The 27,588-nt window shown below is 43.4% G+C and overlaps 1 protein-coding gene across 4 annotated transcripts in view; it reads left to right on the top strand.

Moving 5' to 3' along the window:
• Wipf1 (WAS/WASL interacting protein family member 1) overlaps positions 1-27,588 on the top strand; it is a 118,728-nt gene that overhangs the window by 11,222 nt on the left and 79,918 nt on the right. The gene's annotated exons all lie outside the window — the stretch shown is intronic.

Here is a 27,588-nt window from a genome sequence, read left to right as displayed (position 1 = left end):
ATGTGCACACATGCACCACTGTCTTACCCCTTTGAAGGAGCGCTTCGCATCACTTCCAGACTCCTTGGTAAAGCCCATATTTCTGTAGCTCTCTGTGTGTCGGGTTCTGGAGTTGCTTACAAGGCAGATGTCATTGCTTGTGACCAAAAGGTCACTGCTCATGAATGCTTTGTTCAGTTCCAGTCAAAACACTACATGCAGGTGATTTGAACTGTGCATTCTGAGGACTCTTTGGTATGATGGTGGTGATTTCTGGGGGTGAAGTGATGTACTGAGAGTTTTGATCCCCCGTTGGTTGGTGACTGGCCATTACTGAATGGATCTCTTGCTTATAATTCTTATTCTGGGTCTGAGGAGCTAACACATAGCTGTTTTGGCTCAACTCAGACCATCTCGGATGGCAGCCAGCCATCAGAAACTGTGCTGCTCTTGCTTCTCAAGACTGGTACTAATATGCCAGTTGTGCATGGAAAGGCCCTGGATGAACTCACTGGTACATGATGCTTCTGTGGACTTCCTGCCTGACAGTGAGGCAGACTTGTCCTCCTGTGGACTGTTGCCTTATACAGCCCAGACTCCTTTTACAGATAAGGTTGTGACCAGGAGAAAATGCTTTCCAACTTCCCACTCAGATGGAATCCTAGGAGCATTCCCCATGCTCCCTGTCAGCTGGGTCTGGTTACCACAGAGGACAGCAAAAGGGAGGAAGTTCCTTGTGATGGGGAGGGAGCTGAGGCCAGCAGTGAACTAAGGAAAAGAATCCAGTGCTGTTGAGCTTTAGAGAGAGCTCAGCTGGGGATCAGGAATGAAGACTGGGACCCTAATCTTCTACAAGGGTGTTAAGCCCCTGGGCTGGGTGGGCCCAGGAAGTGCCAGAACTGGAGAGCTGCACTAAACTGAAGCCTGACCCTAGGAAAAATCTCATTAGGAAATTCAGAACAGAAGATGCCCATCTCGGCTTCCTCTTCTCTGATGAGAATGCCCTCCCCTTCCTACCTTAAAATCCTCACCATCTTTACATCTTAGTTCACTTCTCACCTGTTTTGAAACCTTTCTCACCCCTTTCCAGTTTACCAGTTGGTTTCTTTAATGGTGTGTTAAACATCTGTCTCCCCATTAGATTGTCATAACTCAATAGCAGAAAATTGCAACTTTTCATCCTTTCTCCCCAGTGCCAAGCACAATGCTTGGTGTATATGAGGTGCCTAACACATACTAGCTGAATGAAATTGTGTGTTCCAGAGCTTTCATCTCTCGGTTTGGTTTCCATGGTATATTAACTACTCTAAGAACTCTGGAACACTGGAATGTTAAAAACAATTAACAATAATTAAAGAGGTGTAGGAATAGAACACTTTTTCAGTTGCATGAGAAGTGGATGCAATTATAAAATTTACCAAAGTTTTATTTCTCAGAAATGCATCGGTAACATAACACATCTACACTGGAGTTGGCTATGAATTTCTGGTCTGTCTGGGTCACTCAGCAATCTCTTGCCCAGGTCACAGAAATCAAGAGTAAATTTTTTTTTTTTTTTTCAAACTCAGGACCTTGAGCTTGCCAGGCTGGTGCAGTGCCACTGAGCTAAATCCCCAGCCTGGTAAATTTTTTTTGAGACAGGGCCTCCCTATGTAGTTCAGACTGGCCTTGAACTCGCTATGTACCCTAGGATGTTCTCAAATTCTCAGTGATACTCCTGCCTCAGCCTCACAAGTGCTGAGTTTACAGGCATGTGCCACCACACTTGGTGAGGGGGTGAATTATTTGTGTGCATATTTCCAGGGATCGTTTTTTGAGAAGTCATGATAATCCAATAATATTACTATATATATTTATATATATGTTTTAAACACTCTAATTCATTGAACCCACACAACCATCTCACGAGGCAGGCACTGTTAGTATCTCCATTTATGGGTGAGGAATGTGAGGTTAAGCAACTTGCCCAGTTACACTCAGTGAACTTGGCAGGGTTGAGATTCAATCCAGGCCCCGTCTGAGCTGTGGGGCTGTACTGTCTCTCCAGGAAGAGACGTTCAGTTTTAAAGGGCCTACAGGGCTGTGCTTCATCAGGCAGCTGGCTAACCACTGGCACAGTGCTCTGGGGCTGCGACCTGTGCTTTCTGTTCCATTATTGTCCAGCATGCCTCAGGGTTGGGGCCACCACCCCACTGTGAAGAACGCAGCCAGGTGAGCTGGAGACCAGCTGCTGGCCCACCTGGTCCTTGTTGGAGTTTTGGGTTACAAGTGAACCTCGCTCTGGATCGTTCATGTTAACACCTGACACTCATCACAGACACACATTCTGAACACCCCCTATGACTTCAGCAGTCCCTAATGAGAAGGAAATCTTCCCAGAGCATCACATTGCTATCTAAGACCATCGTCATTAACTAGTGTCACATTGCATTCTTAGGAACAGGTGAAGAACATACAGGAGCTCAACACACAGGTGCTCACTGAAAAAAAATGCAGAACTTTTTTTACTGAAAAATATAACCCCCTAGAATGTTAGAGCCAGGAAGCCCACATGAAGATCATTTTGCCCTTTGGCAGGTGAAGAAACAACCCCTGAGAAGTCAGGTGACCTGCCCAGGGCGATAGTGGCCAGGTGGTTAGAGAATTGAGACAGAGAATATGGGCCTGCTGAGTTCCAGGCCAGTGCTCTTGCCCCTGCTTGCAATTGCTTCAATATTCTATAAATGATTTCCCTAGTTACAGGTGAAACATAGACTGCTCTGATTCTGTACTGGCAGGAACAAAGTTAACGTCGCCTTAAAGATGTGAGAGATGCAGCTAGGAAGCTCCTTCAGGTACAGAAAGCAGGAAGTGCAGGCAGGGAGCAGGGGCAGCAGAGCTGTGGAGTTTGCGCTGGCAGCCTCTGCCTTCTAGAGAGTCCCGGGGAGGAGAGACAGGCCTGTCCCCAGCACCCTCTGGCTCAAGTTGTGGTTTTAGGCATGAGGGAATCTGGCAAAGTGGCTCAATTTATAGCAGAGTTGAGTGAGGGGGCAGGGAAAAGAGGGAAATGAACAATTCCTTTCCAGAAAGAGAAATGCATATCAAAGCCCTGCCGCAGAGAGCAATTGTTCCTCAGCTTGGGCTGGGCAAGCTCTTGCCATGCTGGCCTTGGGGTCAGAGAGACCAGCAAACTGTAAGCTCTTCCTATGCCGCTGGGATGAGGAGCTTTAAAGCCCCTCCTGGAAGAGGCGTAGATTCCCAGGCCCCAGCACCATGGTCTGGTCAGCCCCTTTTGGGCTCAGACCCTCAGAACCACAGGTTGACAACAGGCTACCTTTGCGCTTGCAGGATAATGGCCCAATGCAAGAATGGGGTGGAGGTCGGCTCTTTATCAGATAATCAGTTGCCTGTGGCCCTCCTTGGAGCAGATGGCTCAGAACAGGCCCAGGCAGCGGGATGGGTGAGAGAGGCCTGAGCTGATTCCAGGCTGCTCTTGATGATTTCCCTCAAAGGAAGAACACTGGGGCATGGCAGGGTAGAGGGGCTGGAGCTGAAAGGCCAGAGAAGAGACTTAAAGGGAATTCTCCACAGCTCTTGCAGAGCCCTGCTCTTTCTGGACTGTCCCAGGATGCTCCACTCCTTCCTGTCGGCCTGTGTGGGGACTCCTCTGTGGGGAGTTTATCTGCTCATCTTTTCAAACTCAGGAAGGACACAATAAAAATCTTGAAAGCAGAAGATCAAGCAAAGCCGCCTGTGCTCTTCCACCTAGTCTGATATGGGGTCTGGCCTCAAATCCAGGGGGCATTTTTCTTGGTCAGAGAGCAGTGGAATCTCTTTTAAGCAAGAAACTAGAAGCCAAGCTAGGATTCAAATTGAGAAGTTTCTGAATCCTGTGTCTGTGGTCTCCTTGGCTTGGCCCTGATTAGAATGACAATCTGAGTCCCACCTTTGCATGTGCTGTGCTATATCAGCCAGCCCCTGGAAAACCAGGCCCCTGAGCACGTGCAGGCCACTGCCTTAGACCTGGGTGGTGCAGAAAGCACTTCTGTTGTCTCCCTGAGTGGTCTGAAGTATGCAGGGCCTAGCACCAGGCTGGCCCCCACCTTCCCCTGTATTTACCACCCAGCTCCAGATTAACCAGTGAACTTTCTTGAAACAAGTGATGGCTTGCTTGCTTGGAGGAACTAGAGGGCAGAGTGCTCTGTAACCCACTCTGTTGCATAAGACTGCCTGGGGACTTCCTCCTTTTTTTCCCATGAGGTAAACCAAAAGGGCTTAAAGCAAAGCTGTAGGAATAAACCCAGCCCTAATTTAGAGGCCACCTGCAGGGAACCTTGCACTATGTAGATTTCTGAGGCTGGGAAAACAGAAGGTAGGGGATTCCTTCAACTCTTCCCAGAGTCGAAGTATTTTTAAGAAAGAGAATGTAAATCTAAGAAACCTCACATAGTTTAGAGTTTAAACAACAACATAAAGGAGTGGAGCCCTTTCCTACACCGGAATGACAGATGTCAAAGGGGACAGTGTTGAGCAATCCTGAAAAAAAATCCTATGTGAACATAGTCCAGCTTATAAAGAAGCATCGACTAAATCATTTATTGAAAACCTTTTCTGTCCATACTCCGCAGTAAGAGGTATGTTTTTCACTGGCAATAGAGGATAGACAGAAATGAAAACAAAAGTTCTAAAAAACAATTCCCATGTTTACCAAATGCAACACATTTTCTATCCTATCCTATCCTATTCTATTCTTTTTTTTTTTTTTTAAAGCTGATTGGAACCCACTAATGTGATTTGATGACTAGAGAATGAACAGCAACTTGCAGTTTGAAAAATACTGATTTAAACAGAAATGTGACAGGCATGTAGAAAATCTCATAGTGGCTCTGGCAGGTTTCTCAGAAGGAGATCAAGTGACACAGGCTTTGTGGTCCTAGAAGAGTTTTCCTCTCATTCAATCACTAAAAATTGGTAAGGTGGTGCTGGTGATGGAGCGAGTAGGAGGCTATCCTAAATCTCCCTAGACAGGAAACATTTGCTTGTTTGGCATGGATTGTCCTGGTACAGATAAGGCAGAGCTTGCTCATAGTACATGGCTACCATAGTCTAATGGGTGTGTTTTAATTACCATGGTATTATGTATGAAAATAGTATGTTTTATAGAGAAATAGAAACATGAATAGAATGATGCAGTCAACCTGAGGCCCCTTCATTCTGAGTACCCTATAAGGAGGAACAACCATGTTACAGGGATATATACTGTGTTATAGCCCTAGTTCAGTGTCTCCCATGTAAGTATTTAATAGATGTTTATTGAAAGACCACTTTGAGCTGGGGATGTGGCTCAGAGGTAGAGCACTTGCCTACTATGTGTGAGGCCTGGGTTCAATCCTCAGCATCACAGAAATGAAGGAAGGAAGGAAGGAGGCAGGGGAGCGGAGGGGACTTGCACCTAGGCTAGTAGTTATCCTAATCCTTGATGATGGTATTGTTATTAAGCATTATTTCAAGGGCATTTTAACACAGTCGATCCATTGACCCATAATATGGCTTAGGCTGGGGCAGGTTCAATAAGAAGACCCAGAAAAGCTCAGGTTATACAGCAGAACTACCAAACTTCACCTGGTTCTAGGTCTTCTGCATAGCAGGTCTTTAAGAGCCAAGGGTTGTGCGGGTTGACTCATGGGTGGGCCTTGGGACAGCACGCTCTGACTCTGGGCTTAGGGATGAGGAGTCAGTCAGTAGTGCATGGCAGGCCCGACACTGGCTGCCCAGGGGACACAGGACATTCTGACTGCCCACTGCCACTCATCTGAGACTGCCTGAGTTTCCCCTCTCGGGTCAGCAGTTCAGGATGACGTGATTCAGCTTCCAGCCACCCTGTTTCTGTGTGCTAGGGTTCCATAGAGGAGAGGGTCTGGCTGGATCCTAAATGGAGACTTTGTTCCAAGTCCTGGGCCACCCCAGCGCTAAGGGGGCACTGAGGCTGAGGAGTGGTCTCAGGCCCTGGAGACTTGGCATGGACACATGCAGGGAATGGATCGAGCGCCTCTGCACCCCAGGAGCTGGCCCTGCCACAAGTAAGCTGTGTTCATTGTGCCAGCCCAAGTGTGGCCTGCAGCCCAGGGCCTGGTGCTCTGGATTCCAGCTTGCTACTCCACTGCAGGCCATTCTTTCCAGCTGTCTATCTGTGTATGTGTGTGTGTGTGTGTGTGTGTGTGTGTAGGGAGGCAAGATTTGAAGGAAGGAGGGGAAAGTCAATGCATGGGGTTTTTCTCTGCAGCTCCACCACTGTCTGTGACCGTGGGCCACAGTTTCCTTATCCATAAACTGGGGAAGTTGGAGATGCTCCCTCTGATCTTGGCTCAAACACTTGCAGCTCTCTCTGGCCTGGGAGATGTTTTCTGGCAGGAAGGAGAGGCTGCCAAGCACTTCCTTCCCAGGTAGCCAGTGAGGACATTCTTTCCTGTGCCGAATATGGAAGCAATTTCTAGATTATCCAAGCCACTTGTGCTGCTGAGCTCCCCCGAAGCAGAAGAGCTTGGTGGTGGTTGAAAAAGAGAGGAAGCCTGCATGTGTTTTCTACCATGTTGACTTTCATATGTGGAGTGGCTCGTGCAGTCTGCTTTTCCATGTGCAGTCAGGGGTGTGGCAGTGAGGTTGGGGTGTTCCGCAGGAAAATCCTCATAAATAAAGTGAATGTGGAGCTGAGTGCCTCTCCCTGGAGGCCAAAGGCTGGGGATGAGGGTGGGGGCCATGCATTCCTGAATTTTGTTTCCACATTTATTGTAATCTTTCTCTCTGGTTAGTTAAAATAAGGACTATTAATGGCTGGCTGCAAGGTTCTCTGTAAAGTTGACTTGGGAAACATCAGCCAAGAGCTTTGGAGGGGAAAATACTTTACTAGCTCCTTCTCTGACAAGTGAGCCCCACGGTTACAAATGTTCCTCTGCTGAGGCCCCTGGGGTTTGGTAGAGGTTTTCCAGTAACGTGTATACCGTCAGCATCAGGACATTTACTCCCAGGGCCAGTAAGGAGCGGCTTTTTCCAGAGCACTGCTTTCCTAGCAAAGCCTTCGCTGTCACCCTGGTCCCCATAAATGGTCCTGCAGACCTTACTTATTTCCTCCCACCCTCGCTTCAAACTCCTGACCTTAATTCCTGGGAAAGGAGATTACTGAAAAGGGCATGTTTATAGAGGTTATATGGTTCTTGTTCCCTTTTCAGTCTGTCTCTAACTTCTCTACTGCCTAATCCCCCACTGATGTTAAGATTTAAATATTAATTTGGTAAAGCAGAGATGTTTTTCCTAGAAATTAAATCTGAGTAATTAGGAATCTATAAATGCTTTTACCAACATTTGGTAAAGGTATTGAATTAATGTTCTCATAAAGACCCAGGATATTTTTTACAAGTACTTACTGGAAAAATCTCTCCAAATCAAGACAGTAGGCTGATGGATGCCAGAAGACTCTTAGCAGGGACCGCATTCTTTATTTGTTTTGTTTCTGAGTCGCCAACGCAGTGCCTCCTGGTCCAGGCGGCCCTGAATCCCTTCTGAGGGAGCCTGTTTACAATTGGCTTGCTTGTCTGGGGCTGCTGCCCTGGAGGCTGGAAATCAAACTGGACGTGAAGACAGAAGCACTTATTTGAACTTCACGTGGCCAGTCCCCTACATCAGGGTGCTCAGCTCAGCTCTGCTGGGTCGATACATGGTTGTAATTCTGTACACGAGTTCTCCCTCTGTAGAGCCATAATCAGAATCCCAGCTCTGTGGGGCTCTGTGCTACATCCTCTCCAGTGCTAGTCAGAGGACGTCCAGCCTACCTGCTTCCTGTTCTCTTGAGGCCAATAGTCTCCAACACCATCCAAGGGACTGTCTTGGGGTGCAGGACCCTACTTGCCCCAGATGCTGGAAGAATTTAGGGAGCTGATGCAGCCCACGGTTCTCTGAGGAAGGAAGGCTCATACCATCTGTTCTTTTCCTGCAGGGATCTTCTCACCAGGCAGGTGCCCTGTCCTGCCTTTGGGCTTTGAGGGAGCTACCCTCGGTAGACACCCAGGGCCCATGGACCTGTGGAGTTGAGCCCAGAGCTCCCAGTGGTCACTCCTGTACCTTCTCACTCCCCTGCAGCCTGTGCTTGCTTCCTCTGTCCATTCAGCAGGCCTTTGCTGAATGCTCACCATGGATCTTGCTTAAGATGAGGTGACTGGAGAGTGCAGATGAGAGCGACAAGGGGCTAGGCGCATGGTTTCCGGGGGAAAGCATGCATGGAACACAGGGAGCGGCCTTGAGGTGGAGAATAAGCTGAACAAGTCCCAGGAAAGGAGCGTGTGGCAGAGGGGCTGAGGCTGAGTCAGAGAGGCAGCGGGCAGGTGCTCTCTGCAGACTGCTCCTGTTGGAGTAGCCATGGGACAGTGGCACTGGGCCCAGGCTTGAATGAAGTCACTCCCACCTTAACCCCACCTGTGCCAGCTCTGACTCACGATCCCACTTCCTGTTCACACCTGCCTGCTCAGTTGGTTGCCCCTCAGCTCTGCCTGCCAGACACCGGTCCTCCCATTGCAGCTGTCCCAGGTCAGGTCCTTTTTGCAGCCCTAGCCAAGGGACTCAGATTCACAGCATGGCTGGGGTGCATCTTGAGGCAGAGAGGACAGGGGCTGCTCACTAGACTGGAAGACGGCCAGGCCCCTCTGCTCTCTTGACTTCAGCGCAGACCCTACTCAGGTGCCTCCCGGCCTTGAGCTTCATGGCATCAGCAGCAGCGTATTTATGGAGCACTTGTTCTGTGCTGGGCTTTGCCTGTATTACTGTCATCCCTCTCAATGCTGTGAGATGGGCAGTGCCATTTATTCCATGTTAGAGCAGAGGAAACTAAGGCACAAAGAGGTGCAGCATCTCGAGTTCACAACTTGAATTTGGTTGAGCTGGGATTCAAGGCAGACAGTCCGATTCACTTCACCCTCATTCTCTTCTGGCCCCTGTGCAGTGGGAATGGCTTTCCTCTTCTACCCTGACATCCCTGAATTGGGCAGGTCCCTTTTCCAGATTGCTCAGCCAATGTGCAGCCCCCATCAGGGACATTGTGTTTTTTTTTTTTTGGTACTGGGGATCAAACTCTGGTCCTTGCACTTGTGCAGCAGGCGGCAAAACCACTGAGCTAAATCTCGGGCCCCAGGGACATTGCATCTTAACCTGGGCCACACACTGACCCAAGCAGTGAGCATACAGAGGATATTTTCCCAGGCATACTCAGTAAGCTCAGCATCGAGATGGCGTCTGAGCCCCTGCTAACTGTCCTCCCCAGCTGAGTGTTCTGGTCCAGGTGTGAAAACTTGTACTCTGAGAACACCATCTGCTGCATAGCACTGAGTAATAATAGTAACAATAGCAAATGTTGCAAGAGTGCTGTGTACCAGACTCTCTTTTTATTACTCTTATTTTATACCTTGAGAGACTGAAGCATAAAACGTTTAGGGTCATGGAGCTAGTAGGTAGCAAAATCAGGACTTTAACCCAGGTAGTCTGGCCTCAGAGTGGCTGTCAAGAGATACTCGTTTACACTGAAGAATTCTGCCTGCCTGGTTTCCACGTGGCGGTGCAGGTTCTAATCCCTGTCACCACAGAATGGTCTGAGTGTATCAACACAGGGCAGACCTGTAAATACTCGAAGGTAGTTATCACTTCTTTTTTGGTTCCAAATCACCTTGCCAAGCTATCCTGGATCTCTCTTCCTCTCTGAAAAGCATGAAGAATGCTTCAGAATTTACTGTCCACATCCAGGTACTTGTGAGAGGAAGGGAGCATTATTAATAATTATGCTGGGACAATGACTATAAATGGTCACTGTCCTGGGCAAACCAGGATATGGTTCACTCTGTCCCCAGGCCATGATGGGAATGGCTTCTGAACACTATGTTCCAATGGACTGGAACAAATACAGTATGGATATGAAATCATTAGGTTTTAGGAGTCTGCCATCAGTCAGACTAAGTGCAGGAGAAAAATGCTAGATGAAAAATCACGTCTCACCATGGCTTCTGTGATCTCGGGTGAGTTACCTCCCACCCTGAGTTCTCACTTCCTGAAAAGCACCTTCCAAGCAGTGGTTTACATTCTTGTCTGGAATGTACCCATTTTCTGTTAATTTAGCAGTTCAGCCATTAATTGCCAACCTCTAAAACTAGGTGTTTAGGGGACCAGCAAGATCCCCTCTATCCAGCATGGATTTGGGATGTTAGTGAAATTGTCCTAAACACAAAGTCTCTTCTTTAAATAATACTTTTCCTTGAGATAGATACCCAGGGATTTTGTTGGTACAACAAACAGGAAACAAAATTGAGTCTCTTTTGAAACTATTGATATACTGAGAAATTTCTTAATTGAAAGATTTTCCTTTCCGGCTTCCCAAAACCTGTATCTGTGAAATAATTTCAAACCATTTTTTCATATAACTTACCTCATTAGACCCTTAAAATGGCGTGTAAGGAGGTAGGTAGTTTTATCTTTATTTTTCAGATACTGAAACAGAAGCCCAAGGGATGAAGTAACTTGTGTGAGGACACACAGCTAGTTAGTGGGGGGACTGCAATTCAAGTTCACGTCTGCAGGACCCTTATCCAGTGGTCTTTCTTCAGTACCTGTAATTTTCATTTTGCTTATGATTCTTGTAAGCAAAAGCTTATTCTTTTTCAAGCAGAAACAGAGTTTTTCTGGATGCTGTAGAGTACACCTTTTCTGGTGTTCTGTGAAGGGCTTAATGGGGTGCCCATCTCCCTACAGAATATGGTTGAAATAACCCTCCGTATTCTAGATTATGTCATAGTGTACATCAGCTGTCTCTTTGGTGTGTGTAACTGATTGGATACTTGGGTTAAAGACATTGGGTTTTTGTTTATTTTTATTAGCTCACTGATAAGTCATGCTGTGTATGTAAATATTTCTTAGAACATTGACTTGCCTTTGCATGAAATTCATTCTGTGCATTAATTTCTTGTTCCCTTTAATTATAGATTTGGTATATTAGATTTATATATTGCTTTGTAACAAACCACCCTAGAATTACAGCATCAGTTTTAAATGTCAGTGACTAAGAACATTAGTCATTTCACTTGCTCACAATTCTGAAGTCTGGTCTGGGTTCAGCCAGGCAGTTCTTCCGCTGTGCTTGCTAAGAGTTAATCTGGTTGTTCAGGTGAGAGGTTAACTGGGGCAGCACCCAGCTGGGAAGCAGGGGTGGCTTCTCTGTTTTTCCGGTAGAGTCAGGATCACGAGAGCAGAAGTAGCAGGGTGTCAGTCATGTTTGTAGCCTGCTAGTGGTTAAAGCACTAGCCTTGAGTACGGTCCAAATTCAAGGGGAGGGGACCATACACAATGTGAATACCAGAAGACACAGTTCATTGGAGGCCACCAGTGGAACAGACAAACACAGCCATTCTTTAATCAACTGATTTTTATTGAAAGCATGTCTTATGTCAGGCACTGAGCATACAATGGTGAACCAGCAGCACCTGACCTTTCCCCTCATGGATCTTATCACCTGGGGGGAGCACAACTGAGTAATCAGAAAACCACCATACAGCACCAAGAGTCTGGAATGGGAGGTGTCAGGTGCTCTAGAGGCACATTAGCAAGGATGTGTAACCCAGGCCCTGACTTTGTGGAAGGAAGGATAGAGGAGGCATCTGGTGGAGATAAGCGAGGAAGGTTGCTGGCAGAACAGCACGCTTTCAGGGCAAGAGATGAGAAAACATGGCCCTTTCATGGAAATGAAAGAAGTTTCATGTGGCTGGTGAGTAGAACTGTGCAGGTATGTTGGGTGGGGGAGAGGAGTCATCACATCTGAGGTTTGTGATGCAAACTGAGCAAAGGGCCTCAGCACATGTTAAGGGTTGGGTAAGCATGTTAAGAACACTGGCCTTGATCCCAGTAGTGATGGAGATTTTAAGCAGATCTGTGTTTTAGAGAGATCACACTGGCTGCTACAGACAGGATGGAGGGAGCTGGGCCTGGAGACCCTCAGGAAACTGCTGCAAGAGGCCAGGCGAGGGAGCATGTTGCCAGGGGGTACCTCAGGCTATGCATTCCAGTAAACTCCACAAGGGTAGGTGATTGGCTGGTTGGTTGTGAAGGTGAGCATGAAGAGGCAAGGCAGACCCTACAGAGAGTGATGGTCTCATCCTGGCCCCTGTGGCAGCGGGCTGGATGTGCCAAGAAGAGCCAGCTAGAGACTCTCCAAGTTGGATGCCTCTGAGTATAGTAGTCCACCACAGACCTTTTTCACACTAATGTGTCCTGACCTTCTTGGTGCTGCTTAACCTTCCACTTGTCTCTCACACATTGTTCTTTTCTGCCTCTTCCCCATGCTACCTCAGAGAATCATGGAAGGACAAGGTCTGAGCAGGAGTGTCCAGGGCAGTGGGTTGGAGGCTCTGGTGATGGAGAGAGTCACAGGATTTGGGATTGGTGGGTTGAAGAGAGCAGCTTGGGTCACAGGGTTAAGAAGTTCACTGGTAAGGGGATGTAGACAGAAATTGAAGATGGGAGTGGGAGGCAGAAGAAAGTTAACAAAAGACTGAAGACATAATAAAGGCAAGGAAAAGGAGCCATTTAAGGAGAAAGAAGAGAACATAATAGAAAAGACAAAGAGAAAGTGGTGGGTTCCACAGCTATGGCTTCTGTCATAGAAAACTCTAGAATCTTGTTCCTTTGTGCCTTTTTATAACATGGTATTTTAAAAATTAGATGAGTTTAATAACAATTTTTTTTGAAGGCCTCGGTAGGTAGAAAAGCAGCCTTCGGATAAGCTTTCTCATTATATGTAAAAGGAAATGAGCAGTTATTACACTAAGATACACTTGTCCTTTGTAGTAGAAGAGGACTCCTAGGAAAAGAAACTGCAAACAGTTAAAGTGAATTAAAAAGAACTTGAGTGGAATACTTTGTTGTCTATTCCCAAGTGATCTGACAGAGAAATATCTGTAGCCTTGGAGAATAGAGAGGGAGCATGTCCCTGTGATCAATTTTTAATAAACATAAATGGTATAATAAATTATGCATGGAGGAATGGTATAAAGCATTAAACAATGGAGAATAAATAATTTAAATGATTAAAAATTACATCTGTCATATGTTTGATGTATGATAACTCTATTTGAATTTTCTCTTCAAGGAAACAGAGCAGGATTTTTAAAGGGGGCTTTTTCAAAACAAATTTGTTAAAAGGAAAATCATGTCTGCCAAGTGATGTTGTAGGGCACAGAAATGCCTGACTTCTGTGGTCCATTGTCTTGGGCTTTCTCCGATATATATGTGTGAGGCATTTTGCTGGTGGATGCTAAGATTCTGCCAGGTGACTAATGGTGCAGCCCTGAAAGCTCTTTCCACCTATGGAGAGAAATTGTCAGGGTCAGGAGGACAGTGAGCAGTTTCTTATCGTCTCGTCCATGTCCTAGTATGAGGCCTGGCCCTGCACCTCATTGTCTCAGGTAAGCTCCCATTTCTATGCCAAATTAGCAAAGCTGAGTCGATTATACCCAAAGTGCCGCCAGTGGCACGCCGCCCTCTTGTTGGCCTCTCACCTTAGCATAGCCACATTCACCAAAGATAACATATTATGATATGCAGTAGTTCAGGGCACAGTTGTTGGGGTCAAATATATACCCTGTGAACCCGATTTCTGCCCTTTTCTAGCTTTGTGACCTTTGTCAGTTAATTTTATTCCCTGAAGCTCAGTTTCCTTATAAGAAAATGCACATCCCCAAGGACTATTGCACACTAAATATGATACAAATGCAATTGCTTACCTCAGTGCCTGAAACAGAGTAGATTCTCAATACATGTTTATTATTAGCTTCAGAATTGCACATTGAATGTTTAGTTTCTGATCTTATAGAGGATTGCAGAATAGACCAATAGAACTAGGGCAAAATGCCATAAATCTAGGAAATACCACCACTAAAGCTAAATCAAAAATCTTACATTGGGATCTAAAGGCCAATTTTGAAAAATACCTTAAGGCAAAGACATATGGTCTCCAGTTAAGCCCAGGCCCCAGTATTTCCATTGGTATACCCCAGCCTGCTTTTACTTCTCTGCCTGCATGGTTCTGACAGGAGCTTGAGTTTATTATTTCAAGCAAAATAGTTATCTCTATGAGATAAAGTCATTTCCTCTATGTTTCTTAGCTCCTTAAATGCTTTAATTTAACTCAGGACATCTAATTGCTATATAGCCTTAATAGAGATGCGGAAAATAATTTTTTGCCCTCAATAGTGTTAGTAAAATTAAAGAGCCAAAGAGGACAGCAGATTTTCCACTAGTTGCTTCCTTTGTCATTATTTCAAATATTTGCCTAACACCCGTATAGGCATTCTCTTCCCTGGGACTGTGACCTCTCACAGTCTGAAAGTGATTATCTAGAAGTATTGTTCCAGCCATTCATGGTCGACATTCTATAGGCACATGTGCTTATCAATAAAAGTTCAAGTTCAAAGTGTTGGTATCCCAGACAACAGTAAAGACTCACTGCAGGTGTTTGAAACATGACTGGAGATATGTTGCCTTTCTTCCCACCAGGAGGTGAATCTGGCTTTTCTGCTTAAATCTGGTGATGTTGAAGGCTGTGGTTACATGGACCATTGAAATGTGGCAGAAGTTACCCTGTCCTTTCCAACCATAGGTCCTAAAAGGTCATCCTCTTGCCTTGTTCATTGTTAATGTTTGCTTTTAGAGATTTGAGCCACCATGTAAAAAGTCCAGCTAACCTGTCAGAAAGGCCTCACCTGAGTGCTCTGGCCGGGAGTCTTGGTAGAACCCATTCTTTAGCCTTTCTTGCTTTGTGCCATACATATGAATGAGGAAGCCTTCTTGGAAGTGGGTTTTCCAGCCCCTGTGTTTTAGTCCCCAGTTCATCAAGTGATCCTCAGATGTGGAAGAGAGGGAACAGCTGACTCCACGGTGCCATTTCTAAAGTCCTGGCCCACAGAATTGTGAGGATAAGGAAATGGTGGTAGTTTTATGTAGTTGCTTGCTTTATATAGCTTTGGTAGTTACCATAAGACATCGTTGTGTGTGGTTGCTTGTTTTTGTTTTGTTTTGTTTTTTGCCGTAGTGAGGATTGAACCCAGGACCTTTGCACTGAGCTATAACCCCAGCCCTTTGTAGTTTTTGAGACAGGTCTGACTGAGTTGCTGAGTTGCCCGAGCTGGGCTCAATCTCCCGATCCTCCTGCCTCAGCCTCCCAGAATGCTGGGATTACAGGTGTGTGCCACCATGCCTGGCTCATGTCTGTAAGACCTTTACTATGAAAAACAAACTTGTCTCACATCACTGCTAGTTTTTTCCTTACAAGGTACCCTTCAGATGTTTTGAATCTAGAATGTACTCCAAAGCCTTTGTGTTAAAGGCATGGTCTCCTCTTGGTGTGGTGCCTTTGGGAGGTGGTGGAGCCCTTGAGTACTGGGGCTGGGAGACCTATAGGTCATAGTGGAACCTGCTGTCCAAGGGGTTTGCCGCACTCTGCCCCTTTCTCACTTTCTTTTACTTCCTGACTTCGAGGTGAGCAGCACCCCCACCACACCCCTGCTCATGACATGCAGACCCAGAGCAAGGGCCAACTAGTTGGAGACTGTACCCTCCCGAACTGTGAACCATGATAAATCTTTCCCTGTATTCATTAGCTCAGGTATTTGTTACATAACAGAAAGCTGACTGACACTGCTAAGTCAGTTAACAGATGTCTGTTGAAGTGGCACCAAGGTGAAACACAAGGCCAATCTCTCCTGCAGTTTTATAGCTTGCTTGGAGAGATGTGTGACTGTTTTTTTTCACTTAGCAGTAACTCGGTGTCATTGCTTCTAAAGTAGAATCCTCAGTGACGATGAATTAGCGCATGAAAAAGCACTTTGGGCTTTAAAAAAAATAATACTGCTGATACATATAAACAATGTAATAATTATTTGAAGTTAATGAATAATGCCAATAGTTTGTGCTATTAAAAGTATTTGCAAAGTAACCGGAGCCCATAAAGGAAGACTAGGCTCTTGGGGCTGAGGTGGCTGATGCTTTAGAAGCAGCTGAACTGTAATGACAGTGTCAATCCTTCCATTTGGAATCGGTTGAGTGATCTTGTTTATGAACAGATTATTGAGTCAGAAGTTTGAAAGTCAGGGTGTGGTAGATCATTTCTGAGAGGCTGTGTGGAGAAATCTTTTTATTCTTTCTGTTCACTGATGCTTCAGCCCAACAAGCAGTGTGGAAAGCCAGCTCCCTGTGGGTCGACAGTTGTGTGCCTGGGTCAAGGATAGCAGTAACAGCGCACAGATGATGCCAAGTTGCTTCGGCAGACCTCAGTCTGACATGTTATTGGTCATTCAGGCTGCATGGTGGTCACTCAGGTGCTTGTGGAAGACTCTTCATTGCCCATCCTTCTGAAAATAGCCAAAACATAGGGCACATAGGATGCACTGGGCCAGACCAAGAGTCCTTGGCCCGGGTAGACTGGGTACTTTCTGTTTGTTAAAGACTTTCTGTCTTGTTCAGATGCAAAACCTCTCTCTGTGTTAAGAATATCATCAGGTGTACTTTTGAAGTTTAATACTAAGAAGGAAACCGAAAAGTTAAAAAGACTTCATCATTTTTAAGAAGAGTAGTTAGGATGGCCTTAAGATTCAGAAAAAGTGAGTCTAGGAAACAATATTACATTTCAGTGTCTGCCTTAAAACTGTAAATTACGAGGCAGGTTAGTTTAGACTCTGAATCAGCACTGTTTATTTTTGAAGCTCTTATACTTGGTGTGCACACAGAACAGACCACTGGTATAACTGGAGAACTAGAACTGTTGATTTTGAAAATGAGGTATTCCTCTGTTTTCTGTTGCCGGGAAGATGCCTGTAAGGTGCCAGCCCTCATTCTGTCACAGGAGACAGACTGGAAGAGGAGGAGGGACAGAGTGCAGTGGTGGAGCACAGGGGCAGGACCCTACCTGGGCACATCCTAAAGGCTGACCCCTGAACTGAGGCCAAGATTGACACCTCAGGACACACAACACGGCTCTCTGAGGTGCTTAATCATCATAAGTGCTGATGGGCCCCAGATACCAAGCTTTAATTCTTCACCTCAATTTGGAGGGGCTACGCAGAAGGAAGGGTGGGTTATAACTCAGCCTTAAAGTCACTGCCCCAGCTGAGTTTCTGCACTATTGTCAGGACAGAGGGACCGTGTGGAGATAGACTCTCCTGGTCCAGAGCCCTTCAGTGAAGGTAAGGTTGACAGTCAGGGTGAGGTAGGAATGCATCTGTCCAGAATTTACTCATCACTGTTTCCTTGGTTGCCTTCAGATTGTTTGACATTCTTTTATGTGCTGGTTTGTCAGATGTGGCCCCAAAGGAGATTCAGGGGTGGCTCAGAAAGCAACATTGGTTATACCTCCTGATGAGGAGGCATGGTGAGCCACACAGGGCCACATGGGAAAGACAGCTGGGCAGAAGGGAGGGCCAGACCTTTACTGGACTCTCCATAGGAAAGGCAGGGAGAGGTAGAATGAATTTGGAATAATTTAGGTAACTCCAAGCTGCACAGGTGGTCCGTAGTTGCCTGTACCTGGCCCTGGGATGACTAAGGCCGAGGAGGTTTTTCCTCCTGGTGTTCCACCAGATGGAGGAGGTATTGTGGCTCTGGGTTGGTGAGTTTGCATCAAAGGCCTGCTCCTGGCTGAGGCCTTGCTATCTCTAAGAGTTGGCTAGCCCAGGGCAGGTTGTCTCTCCCCAGCTGGAAATGCTTTTTAAGATGTTAAAATGCATGTGTGTGTGTGTGTGTGTGTGTGTGTGTGTGTGTGTGTGTGTGTGTACAGGTGAAGTCCTGGCTGACATTATGGGTCTTAGTGTGTGAACAATAAGGATTTTTTTTTAAACACAAGTCTTACTATGCAATTCATCCTGAACTTAAACTTACTATATAGCCTAGGCAGGCCTCAAACTTATGGTGATCCTCCTGCCTCAGCCTCCCAAATGCTGGTATTAAAAGTGTGCACCACCACACCTGGCTGTGAAAAATACGTATTTGTAAAGACTGGAATCATACCTAGTGCAGCATGATGGTGACAACAAGAGCCTGGGAAAGGAAACTGCAGATTGGTGTCTTATTTCAGGACCCTTTGAGGAGTGGATGAAATGGCTGTCACTGCTAAAATTATCCTCTCTAGGGGCCAGGGATTTAGTTCAGTGGTTCCAGTGCCTGCCTCAAAAGTGCAAGGTCCCAAGTTCGATCCTAGGTACCAAAAAAAAAGAATAAAATTACCCTCTCTTGCCAGGAATAGTGGCACATGCCTATAATCCCAGCACTTGGGAGGCTGAGGCAGGTGGATCTTGATGAGTTCAAGGCCAGCCTGAACTACAAAGTGAGACCTCGTCTCAAGCAAAACAAAGCAAAGAACAAAACAATAAAATTCCCCTCTTTCTTTTTCCTTCTGGTGTGAAGAATTGGATTTAGCTATGTGAAATGTGCTTTTATGCAAACTGTACCAATGAAAAATACAACCCTCTAGTGTGTTAGTCTACAGATAGAAGTGTATGTGGAGGGGTGGTATCTTGGATTTTTCTTTTTAAATTTGGACAGCCCAAGCCAGTTTGTCATTAAGGACAATTCAGCGTGGGTGGTGTAACTTTGCTTTGTTTATTTTTGTTTTTGTAACTTTAAATCCTTGTCTTTATCAGGCTAGATGCATTTCTTAAGGCTTAATTTATACATCTAATTTCATATTCAGTGTCCCACTGTACTTGATCACAACCTATTTCCCCTGCGTATTCCTTATGGCTTGGGAGTGTTTCACACCCATAAAGCCTAGTTACTAGAAACTTAAGCATGATTTGATCAACATTATAGTTCATGATAGTAACTTAACAATAATAAGGGAAGTAGAGTTTATTAAAAACAAAACCACAATCAACTCATTGTGATGTTCCATTAACTTCTATGCTGGCCCCACTACCACCAGTGCTGTTAATGCTCCACAGTGCCCCTAAAGTTAAAATGCAGCTTATATACAATGTTCTGCAGACACATTTTAGTAAACACACCTAATGTCAATATCAAAAATGGCTGATTGTTTTTATATATAAATTTGTCCCAGGAAGTAAATTGGTGGATATTATATTACTTTCAGTACCTGTCATTGGGTGGCATGCAACAGTAACTTAGTAAGTAGCACTCGTGGTTTTATTTTAGGTATTGCTCAGAGCACCAACTTTCTAGAAGTTGATTGAAGGCAAAGAAAATGATAGGTACTAATGTACAAAATGTAGAGTTTCCCATCCATTATGACTGTTACTGATTAATAAACTCTTGACAGTTGTTTATGTTTTGTGAATTTACTTCCTTTACAGAATTATGTAATTCAGCCTGTCTGCAGTTACTTCAAAATCCAAATCATAGTCCAAGGAGTATGACAGACACATGACATTGGGTTTGCTGTTGCTCAGCTGGATATGACCCACATTAATTGTAACCTGAATAAATCCTGAGGCCCCATGCAGCCGTATTTTCCTAAAATATCAGTGAAAGAAAACACATTCTAATACCAGAAGAACATATCTCTTTCACCTGATTTTCCAGAAGGCATGGCTTAAGAGTTTTACAGTTTGCATGAACAGCTTCTCCAAAGTTCTGTGTTCTTCTGCCTACACTCATGGCTGCAACTAAACTCTCTCTTTTTTTTTTTTTTTTGGTACTGGGGATCCAACTCTGGTCATTGCGCCTGAGCAGCAGGCGGCGGCAGAAACCACTGAGCTAAATCCCCAGCCCAACTAAACTCTCTTTGTCTCTCTCATTCACATAGCTTCTCACTTGTCATGCAGCTTTCCTTGCCTGGAGATGTAATTCACATTCTATCTTCTTCCCTGTTTTTGATCAGACACAAATTCTTTCCACTCTTCCAAATTTAGGAACAAAAATGCTATACCACCTCCAGGCTCCAAGTACCCTCATGGATTTCCTTTCCTACTTCCTGGCTGGATGTTGCCTCTCTCAGATGACCTACAGCTTCATTTCCCCTGATTCCTTAGCATCCTTTATTTCCTATATGCAGAGCACCCTCAGAAATGAGATTCTTTGGTTAATTGTTTTTCTTGTGAGAAATTCTAATCTAGAATTTCCTGAGAATAAAATTCTCTGTCTACTAGTGGTATCAGTAACCACCATTTTTGCACTGCACAGGCTAAGCATTTTGAATGCAGCATAACATTTAATATTCATAAAATTTTTCCCACATTACAGATGAGAAGACTGTGGCCCCCAAATAATAAAGCAATTTGCTACACCTAATAAGTAATGGATCTGTTATTTGAACCAAGGCAGTTTGATTCCAGAATCCTTCCTTTTAGAAGTGCTGTGAATCCACCAGTTCTGCCCTATTACATGTACTCTTAAATATGTAAGAGAGATATGGGTGTGCCTGAGTAAGATGATCGTAAATAGACAATTAATTAGATGTTCTCTTGGTCCCACGATCCATATGTGTGTAAGGAAGATACAAATTCTGAGTCAAAACCACCAGTGTGCTGAATGAGAGCCCTCTTACCATCCAGGATCCTCACCAACACCTGTGACGGACTTTTGAATTGTTTGCATTGCCCTGTATTTGCCTGTTTTCTATTCAACCTAAGAGAAAGAAGCAGCCAATGTGTGGGGCACCTCAGTTCTTAGTACTGTCTCTATTACCTCTGGAGATCTGTATTTATGAGCCTTCTTATAGCTCACCCCGGATGAATGGCAAGGCTTTCCTATGTGTTCCTGGCCATTTCCTTTCAATGTTTTGATCAACAATAAAGATGAATGAAGGGCCTGCTTATTTGGAATTCAATTGCGTGATATTGAAAAGGGCCAGTTTCGTTTTTGGCATCAGGCCCTGTGGTATGAAAAAGAATGACCCCACTAGGTAGGGCCCTGGCTTAGAAGGGCTCCATAATTCTGACTTAAATCACATTACAACCGCATAAACAATGTACCAGTGTGTGGTGCACCAACAAGAGAACTTTCTTGACCTTTCAGCTTCCCTTTAGCAGCTGCAAGGGCTCAGAAATGTGGTGGATGGGGTCTATTTGCATGATTGCTAGTGAGGAAAGCCTTTGCATGACATAATCTTCTATATCCCCAGCCCCCCACCCCCCAAAACAGTGTAGAAATAGTTGCTCTGGAGTCTGGCTGAACCGTCTGACCTGCATTGTGAAACACTGACTAAGGGCATGCTTCACAACAGTTTCTTCCTGTACAGCCCTGCAATGCTCATGGTTAAGTTTCTCACAGAGACCAAAAGAGACAGTTTTTGTGCATCCTGAAAGTGACACTAGACTTCTTGGCAGTAACTTCAAGTTCAATCTTAGTTCTATCACTTACTTATTTACTAGTTTGCCTGAATCTCTCTAAATCTTAGAACCTTACTCTTTTCACTTGTAATGAGAATGATTTAAAATAATTTAAACTCAGTGTTATAAAGTACATTAAACAGAAATACCTTTTAAAGATATTTTACTGCATCTTTGTGGTCCAAACCAAGATTTAAGGCAAGTTAATTGAGTTACTGACAGATATTTAAATGGTTGTTAAACCTTTATCCCTATTCCCCTAACACCACCACACCAGGATTCTCTGAGAAAAATCAAATTCAGAATTTAAATGTTAATCTTCATTTAAGCACATACACTTTTTTTTGTTGTTGTTGTTGGTACCGGGGATCAAACTCGGGACCTTGCACTTGCGAGGCAGGTGCTGGAACCACTGAGCTAAATCCCTAGCCCAAAAGATTTTTTTTTTTTGGTACTGGAGATCCAACTTGGGATCTTGTGCTTCCAAAGCAGGCGGCGAAACCGCTGAGCTAAATCCCCAGCCCTGCATACACATATTTTAAAAACCACACAACCAGTATTTGTATTTTATGGCCAGAATCCTCCCCTTTGCAATGATACCAAAGCTTTAAACAAAATGATAATCTGAGTTTTAGAAAAGAAAAGGCTATGGATTTTTGTTGAGTCTTCTTAGCTGGATGTTAGAAAACTCAATTCTAGCCTGTTGCAGGTCTAGCAATGTTATTTTCTCAGTTGAGTTCCTTAACCCTTTAGAGGATATGTTTACATTCTTACAGGCATGCCCAATTCTAGAACAGAATTCCTCAGATGATGATGACTTTTAGTGACTGGGACTGAGGTGACTGAAAATTCCCAGTCACGTTATTGTGGAAAGTACACAGCCAGCTGTCTTTGTGGCAGGGTTGAGGAGTGCGTGGAGACCTGGCAGCCTACCCCTTTCAAAAGGGTTTAGAATGCCTGAGTGATGTCACCTCTCAATATATGACTATTAGCATTAACACGAGGCTGTCATCACCTCCCAAAATAATGGCGAGAGCTTGCCAGTTACCAGGATCCTACTATACAGTTCTCTGAGCTTCACACAAAAAGGGTTGTATGTATTTGATACCTAGAAAAAAGTATAGGTCACATTTCTAAACTGTCAGCGCAGTCAGTCATCAAAGATCAAGAAAAGGGAAGACCAAGAAGAAGCAATATGGCAAAACATAATATAGTGGCAGGAATAAGATAAACATATACAATAAACATGACTGGGTTCAAATCGTCTAATAAAAAGTCAGTGACTCTCATATCCATTAAAAAGATGGTCTAGTTATATGCTGTCTTCAGGAGTTGTATGTATACCAACACTACACCGAAAGGATGAAAATTAAGAAGTAGTTAGTGAATGGTAACAAAACAAAAATAGGGATGATAATGTTAATTTTTAAATTTAGGATTAAATGTAAAAAAACTTTGAGGTATTGAAGAATAAGATATAAATCCAACAAGAAGATTTATCAGTGAACTTTTTATATATACACAATGAAGTATTATTCAGCCATAAAGAAGAATGAAATCCTGTCATTGGCAGGAAAAATGGATTAAATTGTTGAAATAAGTCAGACACAGAAAGACAAGTATTGTATATTTTATCTCATATATGGAAACAAAAAACCCTGAAAGTATAAGAGGGAGGAGGTATGAAGGGAAGCGGGGAAAGGGTCAGAATTGGCTGGGCAAGAAAGCGCAGAAGGGAGGGTGGGGATGTAGTCAATCCACAATATATGGAAATGTCACATTGAAACCCACTAGTTTGTGCCATTAGCATGTGTTAACTTAAAGAAGAAAATGAGCCTTTATGCAGTGAGCATCCTATCACTGAATTAGAAACCTGTTAGAACATGCAAATAAAATAATACAAATAAAATTTTAGCAATACAAATAGTTTCCCATAATCATATTGAGAGACTTTAACAAAATGCTTTTAGATTTTGATCAAGTAGACAAAATGAGTGGAACAGAATATTTAAGTAGCATCAATGTTTCATTATTGACTTAAGTAGGAAATGCAATTTTTAAAAAAGATATTTATAAAAATTGAATAATAGATGACAAAGAAAATTTTCAATTAAAAAAATATAGACATGTATTGGCCACACATAACCACAATAATATTGAAGATTCATCTTGTTTTGTGGGCTTTAGTTATATTATTTTAACTAACGTATAACATAATTTATGGAGTGTAGTGTGATGTTTCAATGTATAAAGATCAGATTAGGGTAATTGGTATATCCATTCCCAAATATTTATCCTTTTTTATATTGGGAACATTAAAATCCTCTCTAGTAGCTCTCTTCAAATATGCAAGTAATTGTTGCCAACCATAGTTATCCTCCTGTACTGTAGGACATTAAAGGTTCCTCCTCACACCCAACTGCACCCCTGTGCCCTCTGTCCACTGTCTCTCCATCCTGTTCCTCCTCCCTACCTTTCTATCCTGTAACCACTATTGTGTTATTTTTTTTTTGGTACTGGGGGTCAAATTTGGGACCTTGCGCTCTTTTTTTTGAGGCAGGCACCGGAACCACTGAGCTAAATCCCCGGCTGTAACCACTGTTGTGTTCTCTCCTGAGAGATCACCTTCTTTTAGCTTTCACATACAAGTGAGAACAGATAGTATTTATCTTTCTGTCAGGCTTATTTCATTTAACATAATACCCTTCAGTTTCATTCATGCTACCACAAGTTACAGGATTTCATTCTTTTTTATGTCTGTGGATCTCACATTTTCTTTATCCATTCATCCATCAGTAGACACCTAGGTTAATCCCATGTGTTTGCTATTAGGTGTCAGGTGTCTCTTTAACATACTTATTTCATTTTCTTTGGATATATTCTAGTAGTGGGATTGCTGGATCATATTATAGTTCTCTGTCTAGTTTTTTGAGGAGCCTCCATCCTGTTTTGCATAATGACTGTACTAATTTAGATAGTCACTAACACTGTATGAGAGTTCCCTTTTCTCTGCATCCAGCATTTATTATTATTTCAATTATGTCCCTTCTAGATGGGGTGAGATGATATCTCATGGTGATTTTGCTTTGCATTTTCTTAATGGTCAGACAGAGCTTCACTTGCAGGTTGGCTTCAAACTTATCAAGGAACCCTGGACAGGTTAATCTCTCTAACCCTGGTTTCTTTATTTGTAATGTGGAGATCACAAAACCTACCTCACAGCATTGTAATGAGAATTAAATGGAAGTATGTGGGTAAAGCACTTAGCTCAGTGTCTGCATGTAGTAAGTTTGGTAACTGCTGAAAAAAGCCAATGCAGCAGCTCTTCTGGTCCTTTCAGGATGCTCTCGAGATGCTTAGGGAATTATCAGGACCCTGGTAATTTTACACAGGAGCAAAACAGGAAGTAGTGTTCAGAGAAGCCAAGTTCTCCTACCTCCATGAAAAGATTGAGCACTTTTTTCTATGACCATTTGTGAATGATTGAATTGGTCTCTATTCATTAAAACAAAACAAAACAGAACCCCCAAAAAAACCTCTATAAAGTATGATGCTCCCAAAGCAACAGTGGTTTATTAGCTGACATACAGCTCCTGGCCACCAAGCCAGGACGGTTGGCTCTACCACTTTGCAGTTGTTCAGCTGCCCTGATTGGGAAGGCAGAAGAAGCAGGGAGGCCTTCCCATCTGCCACCTGACCAGTTGGCACACCCACTCCTCATCAGCCGGACTGGAACTCCTTACCTCTCCTTTGGCATCACCGTGAGGCAACTCAGCCATGATAATGGATCCCTGAGATCCTGGGGAGTGATCCACAGTACGCCCAGAAAAGAATTTAACTTCTCTACTTTTGAATCTGTATTTACAACTTCATGAGAATTTATTGTTTGAAGTAAAGTTAGAATGTGTCTGGGAGTAGTTAAAAATCTTGGGGTTTTTTAGCATCTGTATGTGCTACACATCAAACAACTTCAATCAAAATATTTGTCCAACTGGAAAAAAATCAGTGGAAATATTTAAATGATATCTGTTAAACCAGAGTTCATTGATTGCTGTACTTTCTCCACTCACAAGGCACCACTGATTGTAGGTGTACCATCAAATTAATGACAGGTAAGGGAAGGCGAAAAACAACACAAAATTAAGTGTACATTTTGATTCTAGGCATGTTAAAATGTGAAAGAAAAGATGATACCAATGCAGACATGCATCTTGGAATTAAGGAAATGCAGCATGTCATTCAGTTGGTGTCGACTTTGATATTTTGCTGGTGGTAGATACTACAACTAATTTTATGAAGCAGTTTTCAAGAAAAGATTTTTATTAATATGCATGAACAGAACTAATGAGAACTGAAGGTAAATAAAAGTTTTCTTGGGCCCATAGACTTTTTTTCTTCTTTTAAAAAGCAGCAGCAGCAACACCAACACCACCACCACCAACAATAACAAAACAAAACACATGGACAGTTGGAGAGGTGTTATCCATAATGGACCTGGAACATTTTGTAGTGCCAAAAAGGAAGTGCTAAAAAAAAACCCACCAAAAAATGTAATACCAATAGGGTATGTCTAAGGAACACAGAAACCAACTGGAAGAGCTCCCTGTGGCCAAAACAGGAACAATTTGAATAACAAAATAAATGAAGTAGTGTTGAGATATAACCCAATGTATAAAGTAAATATCCATGAGGCCATAGTGATAGAAATAAATAATTGAATAAATTAATAAATGTGCAGAAGAGATAGATCTTCTATGCAGTAGAATCCCACATCATGTATATGGATACTCTACTATCAAGAATGTCCTTCCAAACTATGTTATAGAAAGGTGGGAGGGCCAACATTGACAGTATTAAATCATACTGATAGTATGTATACTTGATGTGGTGTGATTTCAATGGTATTTTACCTGTGTGGTCCTCTTCCAAATAACCCATAACCCTTAGTATTGTCATGAGAAAGTCATCAGACAGATCCTGTTTTGGCACATTCTACTCTTCAAAACCATCACAGTTATCAGAGACAAGGAAAGGCTGAGAATTGTCACAGCCAAGTGGAGCCAAAGTAGACCCGATGACTGACTGTTATGTGGTATCCCGAATGGGATCCTGGGACAGAAAAAGTACACTCGGTGAAAATTAAGGAAATCGAAATAAACTGTGGACTTCAGTTAACCGTAATGTTTTAATATTGGTTTACTAATTCTTACATATTAACTAATTCTTACATATTAACATTATATAAAATGTTAATAATAGGAGAGTCTGGGTACTTTCTGTATTTATTGTCTCAAATTTTCTATAAATCTAAAATTGCTCCAAAAAATAAAATCTATTGAAAAATGTAAATGCCTAATCAGAAAAAATAATTCATAGACAGAAAATCAGGTTAGAGATTTTAAAGGAGCATTATAAAGCATTTTGTTAAGACCTTTATAATTCTACACAGGGCACGGCTTAAGCAGAACAAACTTAACTGCTTAGTTGAAAAATGAAATTGAAAGCTTAACCCAGAATGTGACACTTAACAAATACATTCAGATAGAGATGTCATTATTTTTCCTCCATATAATAATTTGTTTTAAGTTCTTTCCAAAATCTGAGTCCAAGATGGCAAAGTTTATCATTATTCTCATTTAAAAGCTAATACCGTGTCTATAGCTTCAGCAGCCATGTTGGCTTAACTGGCTAACTAAGTGTGCAGTTCCGTCCAAAAACCAGCCGTCCACTGTCAAGATGGTAAAGCAGTTATGGGTGTTTTTAAGGCCAGAGCTGTAATCATGTGGTGAGGCTTCAGAGTTGGGCTGTTGTCCATAACTCTGACTCTTGGAACTTGTTTTCTTACTCAGTGCCCTCACATGGAAAAACCTGTTGGGGAATTACAGGGTAATATTTTGGAGACTTGAAACATGTTCACTGCTACCTTGCTAAAAACCAAAACACCCTTTAAAAAGCATTAAAAAAAAAAAAAAGAATTATGCCAGTGTAGCCAAACATAAACAATTTTGGGGGTTCTGTCCTGAGTCAAATTGTACAAATTGCAAAGTATTCCCTTTGGTGCAGGACGTGGTTTTACTCCCACATACCACTTCCCATATCCACAAATTCTGCTGTGTTTGGACCCTCCTGAGAGCTGGGGGAATTATCAAGGGAAAGAGGAAGGCAATGACTACAGGGACAAGAAAGCTAGAGATGGTGTCCTTGGGCTTTTTGCTTAGTCCCTGCCCACAGCTCTCTTCCATCTCTTTCCTGTCCAGGGCAGAGAGGGACA

Source organism: Heterocephalus glaber, unplaced genomic scaffold, assembly GCF_053883595.1.
Source record: "Heterocephalus glaber isolate CG9 unplaced genomic scaffold, H.glaber_assembly_v1.0 deba00000347, whole genome shotgun sequence".
Taxonomy (NCBI): Eukaryota; Metazoa; Chordata; class Mammalia; order Rodentia; family Bathyergidae; genus Heterocephalus; species Heterocephalus glaber.
Note: the sequence above shows the minus strand (reverse complement) of the source record. Positions and strands in the feature narration are given on the sequence as shown.